Here is a 19,597-nt window from a genome sequence, read left to right on the forward strand (position 1 = left end):
GGGTGAGCTGCTGGCAGGTGGAGCAGTCCCTGGCTGTAGGGGGCTGGTGCTTTCCTTTGTGGCAGAGGCAGCGCCCCCACCCCCCAAGTGGCACCTGCCCACAGGTATCCGGCTCAGGCAGTCCTGGGAGGCACTGAAGCCACACTGGGCCCCTGTGCACCTCAGGCAGGCAGGCTCCAGGGGGATAAAAAAAGAGATCAGACTCACCACTTTTCTTGTGTGGAGCTGCTTTCCCAGGCTGCTACCAGGCTGCCTGCAAGGCGCAGACATGGAGCTGTACACAGCCCAGTGCTTCGCTCTGTGGCTGTAAGTGCAACAAATTAGAAGTCCTCAAAGGAGTCCTCAAAGGAGCACCCAAATTTCCTACAGCAGTTGGAATTAATGTGTAATACAGCACCAAGGCTTGCAATGACACAATTAAAGCAGTGCAAAAGCATTTAGTCCACTTTAAAGTGTCATGCACACATGCCTCTCATTTTGTGTACACATGGCCTAGGTTTCCAGCTTGGCAAAACAACTGGTGTCCACTGTATGCTGGCATGTGGAACTAGACCAATATCCTGCAATTGTTCCTCTGTTGCTTGTCGAGAGGTCTATTTATATTTTTTCTGTGGCTATTATTCCTCTCCTTCCCACACTCCACAGAGCAATGTTCAGACAGAAAAGTCTGATGAACCAGGAAGTTGCTCCCTGTATGATTATACTCATCGGTATAAAAGGGAAAAGGGAACAGAAGAACACTTGACTACTTCTGAACAGCTTGAAGTAGGCAGTACAAAATCTGCAAGGTCATTTCACAATCCACCATGCCTAATTAAGTTGCTCTCAGTGTTAAGAGACCTTTCAAAGTAGTTTAGGGTATCATCTTTTGTAAGCTAGATCATTAGGACTGCAGAGGTAAAAAACAAATGCTGCACCAAAAATTCCTTTGGATATTTAAGAATTGCAATGGTTCCTAAAGGGAATCTAATTATAATCATTGCCTTTTGTACTAGTTAAAGATTTCAGACAGTGAAAATATTCTTTCCTTGATAACCTCTAGCAACAAGTAACGCCAAAACAACATTTGCCCTTTTGACAATTTTAAAGGACCATTCTACAGTGAAGAGGTCTTATATCATTCTTTCCTTCCTGCCTCTTATCACTGCCATGAGATTACCTATAAATACGAGTTACCATCAGGGCAAGCCTGCAAGGTTCAGATTTTTTTTATTTTATGTTGGCTGTACTAATAAAATACTAACACATGCAATATCATTTCTGTTGCTACATAATTCTTTCCTTACATATTCTGTCAATGCCACATAAATACTGTGAGGAAACCCAAAGGGAAGTGAAAAAGAGAAAATAACATAAGCAAATCTACTTTTAGTATTAAAGGTAAAGTCACTTTCCCCTCCCAACCTGCAGCCTCCAGGGGCAGGGGAAGGTGAGACAAATGGACAGATAGAAGGAAAGGAGTATGTCAAGAGGCAACACTACATGCTCACCCATCAATGCACAGGCTACTCGAGCCAATTGAGCATTCCCATCAGAACGCTTTTCCAATGGAAAATCCCACTTCGGAAAGTTTGAGGTCTTCTGTAGGATTTGTGATCATCTCTCACAGAAGTCTAAATGAGATATTTCATTTCAGGTCAGTATGACCTGACCAAAAATATTTTGCTGTTTTGAACTGAACCCCAAAGTTTCAATTTGAAACAATTAAAAAAAAACTACACACTGCCTTTGTCTGTCATCTCATGGTACCTCAATAGAGCTGTAGTTAGTCTGTGCCCCACTCCAATGGAAGAGAACATCTCCCAAAGGCAGCACATTAATTCCCCTTTGCACAGAGTTGGGTTCAACATGTTTGCAAATCACAGTTCTTGCAAGACAATTCACCACCATGGGAAAATGCAGTGTAAGGCAGAAGTGATTCAAAGTGAAGCACTTCAGACCATATTGATAAATATAAATTAAACACTTGGGATGACTTAAATGTTGAAACGTCACATTTTCTTAAAGGCAGGCTCTGAATGCCACTAAGCTCTATACTGCATGAAGGCTGAAGAGTCTGGAAAGTTGAACCTCTCAAACACGAAAGTCCCATCTATGGTGATTCTAGCTTTTGTGGTGGTAAGTGGGGCCTTACCTGATTTATTTGAGCTCCATCACCAGCTTCTGTAGTTTCTGCAAAGAATCCTTTCTGTGCTGCACCCTGGGTAGCTGAATCTAATGCCTCAGTCCTCTGAAGTTCTTCATTTGCGTTATGCTGCGGCAAAATGGTCTCACAACTGTAGGACCTCAGGAAACAAAAAACAGTAGCTTATCGGCCCCACCATACACCTGGTAGCACACACAGTAGCACAAGAAGCATTCTTTCATTTTTCCGTTTCAGTTCCTCTAGCCGTGTGAATGTGACTTACTGGGTGTGTCCACACATTCATTAATGCGCAATAGCTACTGCACATTTAATTTAGTACTTGCTTAAACACATTTTTAGTGACACTACTGTGCAGTAGCCTAATAATACTGCTCAGTAGTATATTGGCACTGTCCGTGCTATAACACACTACTGTACAGAGGCTACTGTGCATTAAGTGTCTCATGGAGATGTGTCTACTGTCTTTTTATAGTGGCTCTCAGAGCAACCTTGAGGGAATTCTGGGTAAAAAGCTTATGCAAATCACTGTAGCTGTGCTTTTCCCTTATTGACCTGATTGATGCGGGCTGCATGTTCTTTCCCTTCTGAGGCTTCAGGGTGCCGGGTTTGCACAGAGAAAAGAGAGGGAAGGAAACAGGAAAGACTCCTTTTTAAAGCAAAAATGCTGCAAGGTAACATAAGGCCTGATCCCCTGCCTCTCAAAGTCAGTGGACACTTGACTTGAGGACGGTTAGTCAGGCCCATATACATAAGGTCATTTCATTTAGTCATTTTCATTAATTGGACAAAGAAAAGCAGCTTAACATTTCATACCTGAGGACCTCGCTGAAGGCAGCAGGAGTTTTGGCTTTTGCTTCACTGAGGCCAGGCTTTCACCCAAAGAGGAAATATTTGTACGAAACAGGGCATCGTGGAGTCCTCTGGTCAAACTGGAGGCTTACTGCAGTGCTGACCAAAGCCGTGCCACAGTCTCAGCCCATGTGAAGTCATGGACTTCTGTCGACTTTTGGGGCCCTCTGCATAGTTACACTTCTTGAGAATCTTGCCTGTCAAGTTTTAAGGAGAAGTCTGAGTTTGGGCATCTTTCATAACCTCACAAGGTCTTTCCTTTGCTAGCCCCCTCAGCTGTTCCCTATCCAAGTCAACGGCATGTATTGGATGGCTTAGCCGCATTTAATTGACTTTTTTAACAGAATTTTACATCTGGTTATGCATGCATCATATTACAAGGAAAATTCAGTCTTAAAATGTAGACGTAATTCAGACTGTGCTGTAGCTATGCAAATGCTGAAATGTCTGCAGCATTTAGAAGCGCTAATGTTTGTGTTCTGTCGATTATTCAAACTAGATTTGAATTTTATCAGAGAGCTGCAAGTTCTTTCACTGATGTATTCTCTGACATCATGTCTGTGTTACATCTGTACATGGGCTTCTCCCTTGTTTTGATGCATTTACATTGGATTTTGAGAATATCCTTCTGAATTTATTAGCAGATATAGCACGAGACACAGGAATCCAAAGGTAATATGTGAATGGTGTACAGGAAGCCTAGAGGTCATTTGGGCTTTATTTGTATGGGGAAAGTTAATTGAAGGTAAGTTTCCTTTCCCATAGTATGCTTTTTCTGTGTAAAAATGTTACCTTGTGTGTGTGATATAGCAGCTACTGAGAGAGGCAGAAAAAATACTGTTTAACAAGTCTGGGAGCTCAGTCATCATTTCCAGATGCATATGTTCACAGCTGCTTTTCTCACCCATTCTTAAATAAAGGAAATCTGGTCCAGTAGTTTGCAAGAAATCCTCAATTTGCCAGGATCCCCAAGATGACACCTGCCCCGACTTGCTTCTAACTCTCTTGTAAAGTCACTTCTCAGTGACATCGACCAAGAGGTAAAGACTTCACTTCATGCAGCATCTCTTACCCTTGAGCATTTATAATGTCATGATGCAATTTCTCAGTTGTTTCCCCAGTCCCAGATTGACAAGTTGCTACCACAGAAGTGGCTGCAATGGTGAGGTTTGGTGGGGAGTGGGCAGATGAGTGGAGAGAGAGAGAAGCAAGAAGAGAGGAATAGTGTTGTTATCAGTTTTAGTCTAGAGGTGATCTAAAAAAGTAAAATAAATAAATAAATCACCAGTCCCTTGCTGATGTGTGTAGCAGGGCCAGCAGAAGGAGTCATGGGTGTGGTGCATCATGTAGTCCCGCTCAGCATCAGTGTGAGGATGGCCAAGCACCATACATTGGGGGTGACTGGAAATTTCTGTACAACACTATCCAGTTTCTAGACTTTCTGGTTACAACAAAAACCTTCAGAAGTGACTCCATGCCTTGCTTCTCTAGAAAGTACAACAGCCAGCCAGCTCCATGCTCAATCTAGGTCTCCATTGCGCCACTCTGGCAGGATGAAGAACGTAAAACAGTATTAAATGGCTGAAGTAAATGGGACTTTGCTGATTTATGCCTGTACATTGCTGCCTTAATGCAAGGTAGAGTGAACCGGGCTCCAGCATTTCTTTGTACTTTGTTTATATTTTAACTCTAGGGTCAACCCGAGATGGTTTCTCGGTTACATGATCATCAGGCTTGTTTCTAACCAGAATGTCCAATAACTTGTGTGTGATAAGTATCTAATCTGATCCCATCCCCCACTACTCACGATCCACATGAATAAGCTTTGGGCAAAGAACTGAGTGAGTTTTGATGAAACCCAACTGCCGGCCAGGGCACAAGGCCCAAGCTAGACCTACTATGTCCCTGGATCAGCATAGGACCACTGGTCTGCCATGCATCTTGCACAAGGAAGAGCCATTGTAGCTCAGTGGCCTTCTCTGTGGCTTCTTAAGCTTTCACAGGTCCATCATCCCTTTAGGGGAGCCCTTCTCCAGCCCTCCCAGGCTGTGAACTCCCTACTTAGGGAGCCTGAGAAACATTGTGAAAAAAATGAACCTTCCAATAAGAGACACATTCAACTTTATGAAAGAGGGGTAGAGACAGGGTCAGGAAGGACAGATAGAAAACACCTTGTACATGCCTTGGCTACACACTCAACAGCTTGTTTATGAGGCTTTAGCCTCTAAGAACATAAGCCAAGGCTGACAAGACACCACCAGCATCTCTTCAGCTTCGTACTGAAAGACGGGTCAGGTTCACAGGATCTTTCCTCTCCTGCAGAAGAACCTGCAGGCAGGCATAAGTGACTGATTGGGGGTGCACGGGGGTGCACTCCCGCCCCCAACATGGCCAGTGCCCCCGCAATGGCCGACACTGATGTTGTCAGTAGGGCTGGTGCCCTCCCGACAGGGTCAGTGGCTTCTGCCCCCCCAGATTCAGGAGGCACCAGTCACTCATGCAGGCAGTGATCAGGCACTTGGGGGTGATCAGTCAGTCGGATCATTGCTGAGCAGTCCACGCTCTCGCATTTTGCATACAGCAGCTGCTTTACGCAGCAGAAATAACTGCTCTCTCATCACTGCTGGATTGTTCCATTTTTTTAAGGTCACTCCAAGGGAGAGGAAACAGGCTTAGTTTTGGTGCCATTTGATTTCATTATGTTTTACGGTGTTATATTGTGATGGTTTGTTATAAATGCATATGGTGCCCCGAGGTTGTCTCCCTGCACAGTTCATCACAGCTAGAGCTACTTAGCGTTGCTTCATGGGATCATCCCAGCCAAGGCTTTGTCTACCTAGGTCTTATACACCTCTGAGGATGGAGAGTCCACCACTTCCATGTAGCCTGTTCCAGTGCTTTACTAATATTCTGGTGAGGAAATTTTTCCTAATATCCAGCCCGAACTTTCCTTGCTGCAGTGTGAGCCCATTGCTCCTTGTCCTGTCATCTACCCCCACTGAGACCAGTCCAGCTCCATCCTCTTTGAAACTACCTTTAAGGCAGCTGAAGGCTGCTATTAAATCCCCCCCACCCAGTCTTCTTTTAGAAGAAGCATCTTTTTCGTCTGACTCCTATGCAACTAAATGGCTGATCTAAATTCAACACAAAAGACCATTTAAAAAAGTCTATTTAAAAAAGAAAGAACTATCATGTGTATCTCTGTCTGATCACGTGTTGTTAATCTCATAAAAACCTCTATGTCTGTTCTGCTGAAGTCTGTCTAATTTTCCCCACCAGTTCTCCTATATAACAGCATCAGCAAAAAATGTTGGATGCTGCTGGCTTGCAAACCTCATACATGTGGGAATTACTAAGAAATAAAAATAGGTTTGGGCTTGTTCACATTCACCTGCTGTTCTCAATATGAAAACACACAGGAAAGCAATTTGGAACGGCAGAACACTTTTTAATTTAAAAATTATTATATATTTTTTTATGGAAGCCAAGAGCATCAGCTGAATTGTACACCAGAGGAAAGAGCGTTGCACTTTAGACCTACTAACATGCCTATACTGCTAGATGTATAAAGCATTCACCAGGAATCTACAATGCTCCAATTAATTACATCAAACTGAGCAAACTTTGGACATTTGTTGAAAATGTTTTCTTCATTTAGCTGTTTTCAGGTTCTGCATCTAAGTTGTTAAATACATCCCTGGGCAAGCCTCGGTTTGCAGTTGTTCCAGTAGATTTCACTGAAACAACTACTGTGAGCGGCTTAGACAGGGTTTCACCTTCTTAAGCCCCCTTCTTAAGACTAGTTTTGCACAGGATGAACTTCTGGCCCCCACCTCCACAGGAAGGCTAGTCCGTGAAGCCTCAGCACCACGTTTGCTCCATCAAATGCCTGCACAGGTGGCCCTTGGAAGCCTATAAGGCAAAGTGGCAGGCTCCATCTTTTCTGTCCTCTATTTGATGCCCAGAGTCTTTTTGCTTTATGTGGAGGACATGGCTAATGTTCACAATAAAAGCACGCCAGCAGGACAAAAGCTTATTTGTTTGCATTTCAGGGCATGAACAGATGGTTGCATGCCCAGTCTTGATGTATATAATTTTTTAAATACCGATATAAATTACACTGGCCTCAAAAACAGACAGGCAAGGAGCCATCCCTGGACAATAGCATGCAATAGGCACGGTTATTAGGTAGCAGAGGAACAGGGGGAAGCTTAACTGCCTTTAGCAAACAGCTAGCAGACAGACAACACCTACAAACAGAACTTATACCAGTGGCCTTTTATCTCTGGTTCATTCAGGGGGGTTTCTGCACTTCATTGGACTAATTTTTCTAGAGGTTGATGTGGTCTGTCCTTTCCATTTTATACCGATGCAGATGTGTCATCCATCCACATGCTCAGTGTAGATACATTTGCAGCTAAGAAGAGACACCGAATGTGTTATCCAGAGTTTAAGCTGGATATCTGTTTCTTTACGAACTGGACTAAGACCTGATGCTGGTACACTGAGGCTTTCAGCAGTTCAGATGCTGCTGCTGACATGCACCTCAGTCTGGGCCTCATTTAGAGACCATGCTGATCTGGGCCTGATTCTTCCTCCACTGCATGCAGAGAATCTAATCTTTTCCTGCCTGTGCAATTACGGCCATCATTTAGATGCCTAGCACCTCTAGCCTCGTTGCTAGCAGCCCTTTCTTTTCCTACGTCCCCAGCTCACACATGGTCCAGCCTCAGTTCATTCAAAATGCACCTACTGCCATTCCTCCTGCCTATCTCCCTCATCCCACCTCCTCCTTTGGTTCCTCCACTAGCTCCTCAGCTCTCCCGCACCAATCTTGCTGGGGTCATTGGATCATGATCCGTAAGGTCCCTTCCAGCCTCTAACAACTATGAAACACTTGCTTCATATACTTATTTTCAAACCCTTTTCCAACTCTGCCTCTCCTCATTTATTTATTGAATCACCCATCCTCAACTTTGTTTTTTATTAATATGGCAGGTAGGTAGAGGAGGTCTCAGTTGCTTCCATGCCTTCCTGCACATGGTCCTTCAGGCATGAAATGTCCTTGCTGAATGAATCTTTTGGTCCAGTGCTTTCACCCTTGGAAAATCCAAGGGTGAAAACACCTGATCAAAATCCAAAGCTGATTTGACCCCAACAAAACACTAACCAACCAATCACAGCTAGTTTGCAAATCCACCCTAAAAAAAACAACCCCCCCCAAAAAAAACAGATCTATCAGGCACCCCAAGGTGAGAGATCCATTACCTCCTTACAATAGCATTTTAGACTTTACTTTCCCTCTGTTTATGGGTCACAGTCAGTGGTCAGAAATAGTCCTAGCTTAGGTCCTGATCCCCAAATCTTTTAAATAAGGGTACACAAGGTTATTTGGGTAGATGTGATGTCTTTTTTCCAACTACTCAAGTTGGTCTAATAAAAGTTCTTAGCAAGCTTTTGGGCGCAGTCTCCCTTTGTCAGGCATAGGGAGTCTCTGCCATTAAATCAAGGCATGCATTAAATTATTTATTCAATTCCAACAAACACACAATGCAGCTTGCATCAAAAGGCAAAACAATCACTTTTAAAGGCAGATAAAATATATTAAGGTAAGAAATATAGGCAAACTCCCTAAACCCCAACTTAGCTTTGCTTGCTAGACATCTGCCTGTATAAGGTGGTCCTACAGAGCTTCCAGAAAGTGTCCAGGCTTGATTTCTGATGGGCTTCAAGGAGGAGGGAGTTCCCAGCCCGAGGAGCTAGTGCCAAGAATGACCTCCTAGGTGTTCAAGCAGACATGTACTGATGGCACCTGCAGGATGTTGCTCTTGGCCGACTTCATTCAGGGATCACACCGGAGCATAAGGGAGACTGTGGTTCCATAGATATATAGGAGCTAGCTTGTTTAGGGCCTTCTGGGTCAAAATCAGCACTTTGAATTGCACCCAAAAAGCTGTTGGGAGTCCTGTGCCAATGCTGGAGCACTAGACAAATGAGCTTCTAGGGAAGCTTTATGTTTGAGAACAGTCCCATTAAATTGAGTGCAGGACTACCATCCATGCAGTTACACCCTGATGTAATACTCACTTTCCACAGAGTAGGTCTTGCTTTAGTTATATTGATTTAGAAGTAGAGAGTTAAAGGTTCACCAGCTCCCCATGCAAATACAGTTAGATGGGCATCACATGTGTTTAAAAGTGTTCATAGGATTGTAGGGTTGGAAGGGTCCCTACGGGGCACCTAGTCCAAACCCTTGCATAGATACAGGATGCACTATGGAGATTCAGTGGAATTCCTCATCTGTCCATCAAAAATATTGATTCATAGAAAACGAAATGTTCCATGAAAACATGCAGATTTTAATGAAATTCTCGTGTAGAAAGAATTGGAACTGAGTTTCCCCATCTTTGTATAATGGAACATTTCTATTTCAAAATGACTTGATGCTTATATAATTAAAATAGAAATAATCAAGCAAAGCAGACATGTCATTGTTATTAAAGCAAGCAACATTTTATGGGAAGAAATTATTTTGCTCCACAACAAATGAAGCTTTGCAGGATTCTGTTCTGTGGGGAATTTCAGAGGCATTTTGTCAGCAAGGAATTCAGGATTTCCTGCAGAACATAGTCTAGATTACCTAGGTGAAGTCTACACGAGACGCGGACTGCTCAGTTGTTACCACAGTCATTTAGTACTTGCATACCCCAATACTCAACCTTGCACAGTAGCATCCCTGCACAGATTCCTGGTGATGCCGCCCGTGCAGTAACTTGTTATTACCACGCAGTAGCTGGTTACTACCGCAAAAGTAGCGTCACATCATGGTTTGTGCCCCATGAAGCTACTGCACAGTAGAAATGAGCTACTCTGTAGCATCTCATGTAGATGCAGCCAAACAGTTTTATTTGTATAGGTTACTCCTCCATCCATGTCAAAGTTTACATGCATGTGACTGTGTTCACACTAGAGGGATTCACTGCTTTGGTAAATCTGCTTTTAAACTGCAGCAGAAGCAATTAGTGGGTGCAGCACGACCCTAACACGGGTACATTGCTTCTGGCTCTGGAGTCAGCATATACACACAGCTAGCACAGGGTGCTTCTGCATGGGCTTTCCTTGTGCTGCATTGACATATTCTAAGTCTTTATCGGATCAGAGCTTTAGATGGCAATCGGTTGGGGGCACGGATATCACTGGCAGGATTCCTTTAATCTTTATGGAGGGGGCTGCTCTCTGAACACTAGTGGAGCTTGAGTAATGAATAGCACAAAAATGTCTCGCTGTGTGCACACTACCAGTGATCCCTATTGGCACAGAACCTGCTACAACTCACAAAGGACTAACAACTTATATTATCCCCACCTTAAAATATACCCTTTGCACTTATGGAGATGATGAAAAATGCTGACTTTTCATTAACCAGAGATTTGGGGGGGGTGTCATTTTGAATCTATTCCCGGATGTGACCAGTATATTTATATACAAATATAAATGTCAGCAAAATAGAGGGTTATTCTCTGCTTTCTGGTGCTACAGAAATACCTACAGAGAGGAGAATGCCGGAAGGAGCCCAGTGCCACAAATTATCATCAGAAGCATAATAATGATTCCATTGTACTATAAATTGTTTTGTCATTTTACATTTCTGGTAACTGCTGAGAAGAAAAATGAAATAAATACAATTACCAATTGAGCCCAAGTCTAAGCTGTGAAAATGATTTTCCTACTGTACGCAATAACACACAGACAAATATATCAGATTTTTCCTATTGCATGTTTGCGAATAAGTAATTGCACTGGATGCCTATACAAATGTTTCAGACAGACGTAAAGCATTATAGATTTATACAATGGGAAAATAAATAACGTAGCAAGACACAATGGCTTGTAGATGTGAGATTGCTATTTATCTGAATAGAAAGGGGTACATCCTCAGCAGTATGTTCAGATAAGAGAGGGAGATGAAATGGTGTGTGCCGACAGAACAAGTGTCTTTACAAATAGAAGAGTTATAACTCTTCCAGGATCAGAAACAGTAAAATGCCCTAAGCATAATCAGATGGTAACATGGGCAGAAGTAAGGGTATGTGGGTCCTTAATTGGTTATTTCTATACTTTAATTTTACCCTGAAAAGAAACACAAACAGGTTAAGTCTGAAATCCCTGAAATTCACAATGCTGAATTACAACATCCTTTCTTAAACACGAGCAAACACATAACCTTGCCTTACTGGTCTGCTCATTATGGTTTTTCTTGGAATGACCCACAACAAGTCTGTTACTCACCCCGTGTAAAATCATGGTGTTGACTTCCAGGGAACCTGCTGAGAATCTTGCTCAAACTTTCAAGGAGAAGATTCAGCCCCCGACCCAGAGTGGCTTTCAATGGGATTGATGCCGACTCCTGCCCATAGAAGGCCAACATTAAACTCAAATGCATCAAACACATGCTGCAGCCATTAAGAGATTAAAAATAAACGTTACTGGGAAGAGTAACCAGCACCTGTGGTGTTGGCCAGAGCCTGTGGCTATAGGTTCGGCCTTCTCAGCCATCAATGGACTAATCTACTGCTCTTTACTTGACTCATGGGAGTGATCATCCTTGACCATGAGGGATTGTTGACAACTAGGAAGGAGACTACATCTTTTAGGGGGGAACGGAGGTTATTTGTTCCCCCTTCCTCCATGGGGTTGGCTCCTTTAAAAATCTAAAGATAGGTGTTGATTTCAGCATGGTAGGCAAACTCATGCTGTAGAGAATGATAAATGATGTAAACAGTGTTAAACTGAGATTCCCACTTCATCTTTCATTTACAGATAGGCAATGCAGTATGTGTACATACTATCATTCACTATTCAGTACAGTGGAGTGAGTTCTAAAACATGGATTAAATTCAGTTCTGCACTGTGCTTAGAGACCAATATTAATGCAACTTTTGTGGCCACACACAATAGGAAAGCTTGGTGATGATACAAGGGTAAGGTTAATGGAAGGGTATGCCAGGGAGTTCATCACTCCCACACACCCTCTGGCTTTTAAAATCTTTCTCTAAAACATCCACTATTTAATCACTGCTGGAGACAGGCAAGTGGACTAGAGGGTCCTTTGGTCTGACCCAATATAGCAGGTCCAATGTTCTTATTACTAAAAGGGGAACAATTTTTTGAGACTATAGTCTGTGTGCTTGGATACAGGTTTAATCAGGGAGGCCAATCCTATCAGGCAATGTATTATTAGTGAAAAGATATTTAATAGTTATGGGCTGCAGTTTCTGACTCTCTCTCTTACAATCATTTTTGGGGGTACTGTTTTCCCTTCATTTTAAACAGTAGCTTTTACAAGGAAAACAAATTGCTAACTTGCATTGTAAGGGCATCCATACTCTCATAGCAGTTTGGCTAGCAGAGTATGAAGTGCTACAGTCATACTGGCCATACCCACGTAAGATGCTTACTGCCATGTGGGGACACAACTGCACAATAACCAGCATTATTGGGCAATCGTTTAGTACTTGGTTGTGCACGTACTAAATGACTGCTCGGTAACAACTGTGTAGTTAGCATCTCATTTACACATGACTGCTGGGGTCAAATACCTAACTAATATAAGGCCAACTAGGTAATTTTATTCATTCAGACTGTAATATAAAAGTGGGCTCTACCAACTTGAAATTTGTAGAAACCAAGTTTGAAAAATTTCCACTCTCTGACAGTAGTAGAAAACAAAACAAGACTCATACTACTTACATTTATATTTTTTAAGGGGGAGAGTCTCTTCTGTCTGGTACTAACAGGGGACCATTTCTGGAACAGAGAAACAATCTACAATATCTGTCTACACACGAAGATGTGAAGGTGACTCTCTAAATGAAGAAAGCAAATTGAAAATAATTTTTTTTTTTTGAACTTCCAGCTTTGGTACTTTTCCATAACTGCATGGTAGTGTACCTTTCAGGTAGTGACGATTCATTGGGGAAGATTTAGCACATCAGGAGAAACCAACTTAATAAATGTGGACAGGACTTTTGATATTAGAGGGGTTAAAAGTCTCCATGACCATCTTAGAATACTTACATGAAAGCTTTCTCTGGAAGATCATTAAGGGACAAGAGAAATCCAGAAAGACCTATTCTCATGGTCCCAGAGAATACCAGTCACCTCATCTCTCATCAGTTTAAAGCTCTAGACTTCGTTCAGTTAGGCTCCGGAGCGGTGAGAGACGCGTGGGTGAAGCCCGCTGCGCCCCCGCTCCCCCAAAGCCCCCCACACACCCCCTCAGCAGCCGCCGAGCCCCCTGCCGACCCCCAGCACAGCCGGAGGTAAGCGGGCTCGTGGTGGGAAGGGGTTAACTCCTCGGTCCCTGGGAGGAGGCCACTGCGTGGACCCGGGCCGGGTCAAGCCCCTGCCCAGGACCCCACTTGGCCCCGCCCCCCAGGGAGCCCTGCGACCGGAGACGCGTGAACAGGCTACGTAAACAGGCACTTGAGTTAGCGCGGAGTCTGCGCAGGAGAAGGTGCGGGAGGGCACGAGATCCTGCCTGCGACCCCCCCCAGAGTAGTCAGTCCCAGCCATAGCCAGCCTACCAGAGGCATGACACAGATGGGCACGCGCTGCACCCTGAGGGTCCCCTCGGGCTCTGCGGCCCCCCCATCGGGCACCTCAGAGACGGCCGCCCAGACGGAGCCCACGGTCCCGGGCTCCACGCGGACGGAGCCCCTGGCTCTTGGCTGCGGGGGCTGCCTGTCCCTTTCTCAGGCTCTGGGCCCGGGAGCATGGCCCCCTCCCCTTGCGGGGTCTTCTCCCTCCTGGGGTCTCTGGCGCGCCAGCTGGAGGAGCTCCAGGCCACAGTCCAGAGACTGCGTGCCATCAGGGACTGTGAGCAGGAGACAGACTCCTACTGCCAGGCCCTTCTCCCCCGGGAGCTGCAGGCCAGAGCTCCGTCTCCCTTCACGACTAAGGACTCTGGGACCTCCCGCTCTGCCCAGTCAGGGGCATGGACCGAGGTGGTCAAGGGCCCCAAGGCCCGCCGCACCAAGGCCCCTGCCCCGCCGGAGCTTAGCAACAGGTTCGCACCTCTTGCAGCCCCGGCAGAGCCCACGCAGTTGCCAGCTCCCGCAGGCAGCCCAGGCTCGACAGCAGCTACTGGCCCCGCTCTCCCCAGGACAAAGCGAAAGTTGTTTTTTGTGGGAGACCCCGTCCTGCGGGGCACTGAGGGGGCAATCTGCCACCCCGACCCCTTAGCCCAGGAAGTCTGCTGCTTCCCGGGGGCCCGCATCCGAGACATTGCAGAGAGGATCCCGCAGCTCCTCCGGCCACAGACCACTACCCCATGCTCCTTATTCACGTGGGCACCAATGACACGGCTCGGAGCACCCCCAGCCAGGTCGTGAGGCGCTACAGGGAGTTGGGAGCGGGGCTTAGGGGTCTGGGAGCTCAGGTGGTGTTTTCCTTGATCCTCCCAGTCTCGGGCTATGGGCTGAGGAGGGAGAGGAGGATCCACGCAGTGAACCAAAGACGGTGGAGCTGGTGTCATCGGGAAGGCTTTGGCTTCCACGACCACAGCCGGCTCTCTGGCAAGAGAGGCAGCAAGCTGCTGGGAAGAGATGGCCTCCACCTCTCTCCCCTGGGGAGGAGGCTCTTCTCAGCCAGGCTGGCTGACCTGCTCCACTGGGCTTTAAACTAAGCCCGCTGGGGGATGGGGGGACGACTGCCCCTGCTGGCGCGCTGAGCAACCCTTGCAAAGCCAGCAGACCAAGGCACTTAAGGGAGCCCACCCCTGCCCCAGCCCTGGCACAATCTGTGGGCACAATTGCCTGCCTGTACACTAATGCCAGGAGCCTGGGCAACAAGCAGGAGGAGCTCGTCCTCCTGCTCAGTGCAAAGAAATATGATGTCATTGGGATAATGGAGACCTGGTGGGACTCCACCCATGACTGGACCACGGGTATAGAGGGCTATACCCTGTACAGGAGGGATCGTGTTGACAAAAGGGGTGGGGGTGTAGCTATCTATGGGAAGGAAAGCTACATGTCCCTGCAAGCTGATGTTGGCGACCGGCATGGACAGCTAGAGACCCTCTGGGTAAAAATTCGTGGGGAATTCGGCACAGGGGACACAACGGTGGGAGTCTACTACAGACCTCCCACTCAAAGTCCCGAGCTTGACCAGGAGTTCGCCCGGGAACTGACTGAGGCCGCTTGCTCCAGGACCTTGGTTGTCATGGGTGACTTCAATTACCCGGACATCTCGTGGGAAGATCACTCAGCAAAATCTGAGCAGTTGCAAAGCTTTCTCTCGTGCATGGATGACCTCTACCTGACTCAAGAAGTCTATGGGCCAATGAGAGGCAAAGCGCTGCTTGACCTGGTACTGGCTACGGGGGATGACCTAATCGGCGACCTAGTGATTGATGGGAAGCTGGGTGACAGCGACCACGAGCTGATCACCTTCACCATCCGCCGTAAAGCTGGCAAGTCAGTCAGCAACACAGAAGTCCTTGACTTCAGAAAAGCCGACTTTGACAAGCTCAAGAGGCTTGTCGGTCAGGCCTTTAGGGTCCGTGACCCCAGGGAGATGGGAGTTCAAGAAGAGTGGTTGCTTCTCAAGGAAGCGATCCTCAGTGCACAAGCTAAATCTATTCCAACACGGAGGAAAGGCAGCAAGAAGGCACAGCAGCCCTTCTGGCTCTCCAGGGACCTAGCGGACCTCCTGCGGCTAAAAAGGAAAGCCTACAAAGGATGGAGGACGGGATTCACCTCCAAGGAGGATTACTCCGCAATGGTCCGGTCCTGCAGGGAGCAAACCAGGAAAGCCAAGGCTGCAACTGAACTCCAACTAGCTTCAAGCATCAAGGACAACAAAAAGGCCTTTTTCAGATATGTGGGGAGCCGGAGGAAAAGCAAGGGCAATGTTGGACCCCTGCTAAACCAGATGGGGCAACTGGCAACTGACGCCCAGGAAAAAGCCAACCTATTAAATAGGTACTTTGCGTCAGTCTTTCATCAGTCACACGGGACGCCCATGCCTGCTATGGGACAGGGAGATCCGGGTGATGGGGATCACAATTCAAAAAGGATGTGGAGAAGCTTGAGAGAGTGCAGAGGAGAGCCACGCGCATGATCAGAGGTCAGGAAAACAGATCTTACAATGACAGGCTGAGAGCCACGGGACTCTTTAGCCTGGAAAAGCGCAGGCTCAGGGGTGATCTGATGGCCACCTATAAGTTTATCAGGGGTGACCACCAGGATCTGGGGGAACGTCTGTTCACCAGAGCGCCCCAAGGGATGACGAGGTCGAACGGTCACAAACTCCTGCAAGACCGTTTCAGGCTGGACACAAGGAAGAATTTCTTTCCTGTCCGAGCCCCCAAGGTCTGGAGCAGTCTGCCAGCGGAGGTGGTTCAAGCGCCTACATTGAACACCTTCAAGAGTAAATTGGATGCTTATCTTGGTGGGATCCTATGACCCCAGCTGACTTCCTGCCCTTTTGGCGGGGGGCTGGACTTGATCTCCCGAGGTCCCTTCCAGCCCTGGTGTCTATGAAATCTATGAAATCATACCGCAGCCATTTTCTCTCTTGTTCTTTAAGCCTGTTCAATTCCTTCCCGGTCTGCAGTGCAGAACACAGCTGCTATTGCCGACTCTGACAGGTTAGTTCTGCCATGTATTCAAAGAGCCCTGGGGATAAAGATATTCTCCTTGAATTGCTCTCATTCAGATTCAGCCCATGACCTTTTTATTTTTGATGTAGACATTACATTTAAGGCTCTATTTGGTGAAAATGTTCAATGTACTTGCACACCAGGACCTGCCCTACTGCAAGTCAGAGATACAGCTTCCACTCCTAAATGAGGTATTTAGCAACAGCCCATTCTGCCGATAAAGATGGTTCGTGCGTTTGACACCATAACTCACCTCTGAAGAGAGAAAAAGACAGAGTTGGGTGCACTCAGCCTACCAAATTTTGATCCCCTTCAAAACATTGGGAGTTTAAAAGTCTGACTTGAACGTTGTTAGATGTTCAGTGTTGTCAATTGTTTCTTTGCAAAAAGGAAATATTATTGTGATGATGGGCAGTAAAGAGAGAGAAGAGATGAGATACATTTCTCCAGAAATGGACTTGAAGGCCAGTGGACAGCAAGCTGAATATGAACCAGTGTGCACTTGTTGCCCAGAAGGGCAATGGGATAATGGGCTGCGCTGGGAGGAGCGGTGCCAGCAGATCGAGGGCAGCAATTCTTCCCCTCTATTCTGCATGAGGGAGGGCACATCTGGAGTCCTGGGTCCAGCTGTGGGCCCCCCATGACAGAAAGGATGTGGACATGTTGGAGGACTGGGGGACAGGACTTGTGAGGAGAGGCTGAGGGAAATGGGCTGATTTAGTCTGCAGAAGAGAAGACTGAGGGGGACTGAATAGCAGCCTTCACCTCCTTGCAGGGGGGGCTGCAAAGAGGATGGAGCTCGACTGGTCTCAGTGGGGGCAGATGGTAGGACAAGGGGCAATGGGCTCACACTGCAGCAAGGGAGGTTAAGGTTAGATATTAGGAAAAAAAAATCAAAACCAAAAAACACACTCTTTCACTAAGAGGGTAGTAAAACACTGGAACAGGCTACCTAGAGAGGTGGTGGAGACCTTAAGACCCAGGTGGAGAAAGCCTTGGCTGGGACAATGTAGTTGGGGCTGGTCCTGTTTTGAGCAGGGGCTTGGACTAGATGGGACCTCCTGAGCTCCCTTTCAGCCTCATTTTCTATAATTTATGTACAGAAAATTTCAGACCAAACTAAACAAGAAAGGATGCAGGTGGAATCTCCATGGGCTCAACGGATGCTGCAATGCACATTCTGTACTTTTTGCCTGTTGGAAATAGGACATTTCCACCTCTGGATGCTCAGAAATAAAGAGAAGTGAGGCTATGGAACTGCAAGCAGAGCCAACATTCAAAGTGGGTTGTTTTTTTTTCTGAATCCTGATAACATCATTTAAGTAGTACGAAGGAAGAGGCATTTAGTTCCCTGTGCCAATATTCAATGAATACTATGTCCCAGTTTTCAATGAGGTTGATGCTGAACATAGGGGTAAAGGCAGGGTGGAAAATAGGACTGAGGATACAGAATAAAAATTCATATAGCTGATGTAGAAGCAAAACTCCCAAGCCCCTAAATTAGACTGGATAATCTGCATCCCCAAACTGAGAAAGGACGGGCACCTGAAATTACAGGCATGGCAGCAATTACATTTAATCAATCTATCAAATCAAAGGTGACATATTTGGACATTTAAGACTGAGAGGGGAAAAAAAATAAAATGATGACCCAGGCAACTACAGGCCTGAATTCAATGGGCTTTAGAAAGAACAATCAATGATAGAGCAGAAACTGGGATGGGAATTGGGCTAAATTGCTGCATTGGCTTACCAAAGGCAGAGCATGTGCAACATAGATGCATGCTAACTGGAGCAGATGTGGAGAAGGGCTTTCAGGATGATCAGGGAAGGTGAGAGTCTCCCTTGCAAGTGGAGGCGAAAAAAACTTGGCTTTTTTAGCCTAGCAAAAAAAAAATGCAGCTTGAGGTCAGCACCAAAGAGCTATTGAAGCTAAAGAGCAATACTGGGACAGGAACAAATGGGCATAAATGGATCATGAATGCATTTCTGCCAGAACATGAGAGGCTGCTAACCACCACAGCAGGGAGCAAGGAGTAGGAAGAGCAAAATCCTTCTTGGTATTATGCTGGAGCTTGTTCAGTGGACAACAGCTTTTTACATGCGGTGGCTGCTTGCAGTATGAAATGACTAGTACCTCTAACCCATTTCTCTAGTTTTCTGGTACAGGGTTGTGGCTCCGAGTCCAGCTCAGCTCCCAGAGTGGTTAAGGCAGCACATATGCAGGGGCTTTGCCTGGACACTGTGGAAGGCACCTTGTGCCGGATCTGGGCTAGGCTCATGCCTCCCGCCACTGCTTCTTTCCAACACTCCTAGCATTGCTGTGGACTCGCTGCTTTCTTTGCTTCCTCATGTAAAGACACCTGAGTTGTGACTAGTGTTACACCTCGGGGGAGTATACTGGGACTCAAACAGGCACCAGGCAAAAAAGTGAACAGAGTTAAAGGACTAGTAAAGATCCCTTTTTTCCCCCACCCCGTGGGCTTTCAGTTAAAGTCCAGGTAGGGGAGATTGGCAGCGTATGGCCTCTTCTTCTCCAGCACGGGGTTCTCCTCTAGTGAGTGGCAATGCAGCAGCAGCATCAGTAGGAGAAGAGATAAAATTCATAGACAGCGAGGGGTTGGAAGGGATCTCAGGAGGTCACCTTGTCCAACCCCCTGCTCAAGGCTGGGATGATCTGGTTGGGGATGGCTTTGCCTAGCCAGGTCTTAAAAACCTCCAAGGATGGAGATCCCACCACCAGTGCTTTACTACCCTCCTAGTGAGACATTTCTTCCTCATATCTCACCTAAACTTCTGTTGCTGCAACTTGAGACCATCGATCCTTATTTTCTAGCTGCTCTGCCACCACTGAGAACAGTGGAAGTGGGACCTTAGTTGTGTCCCTTCAGAAACTGGCTGGAGCAAATGCTGCAGGAGGAAGCAGTCTGCAAGACGAG

This window comes from Crocodylus siamensis, chromosome 2, assembly GCF_052110815.1.
Source record: "Crocodylus siamensis isolate JL-2025a chromosome 2, ASM5211081v1, whole genome shotgun sequence".
NCBI classification, from domain to species: domain Eukaryota; kingdom Metazoa; phylum Chordata; order Crocodylia; family Crocodylidae; genus Crocodylus; species Crocodylus siamensis.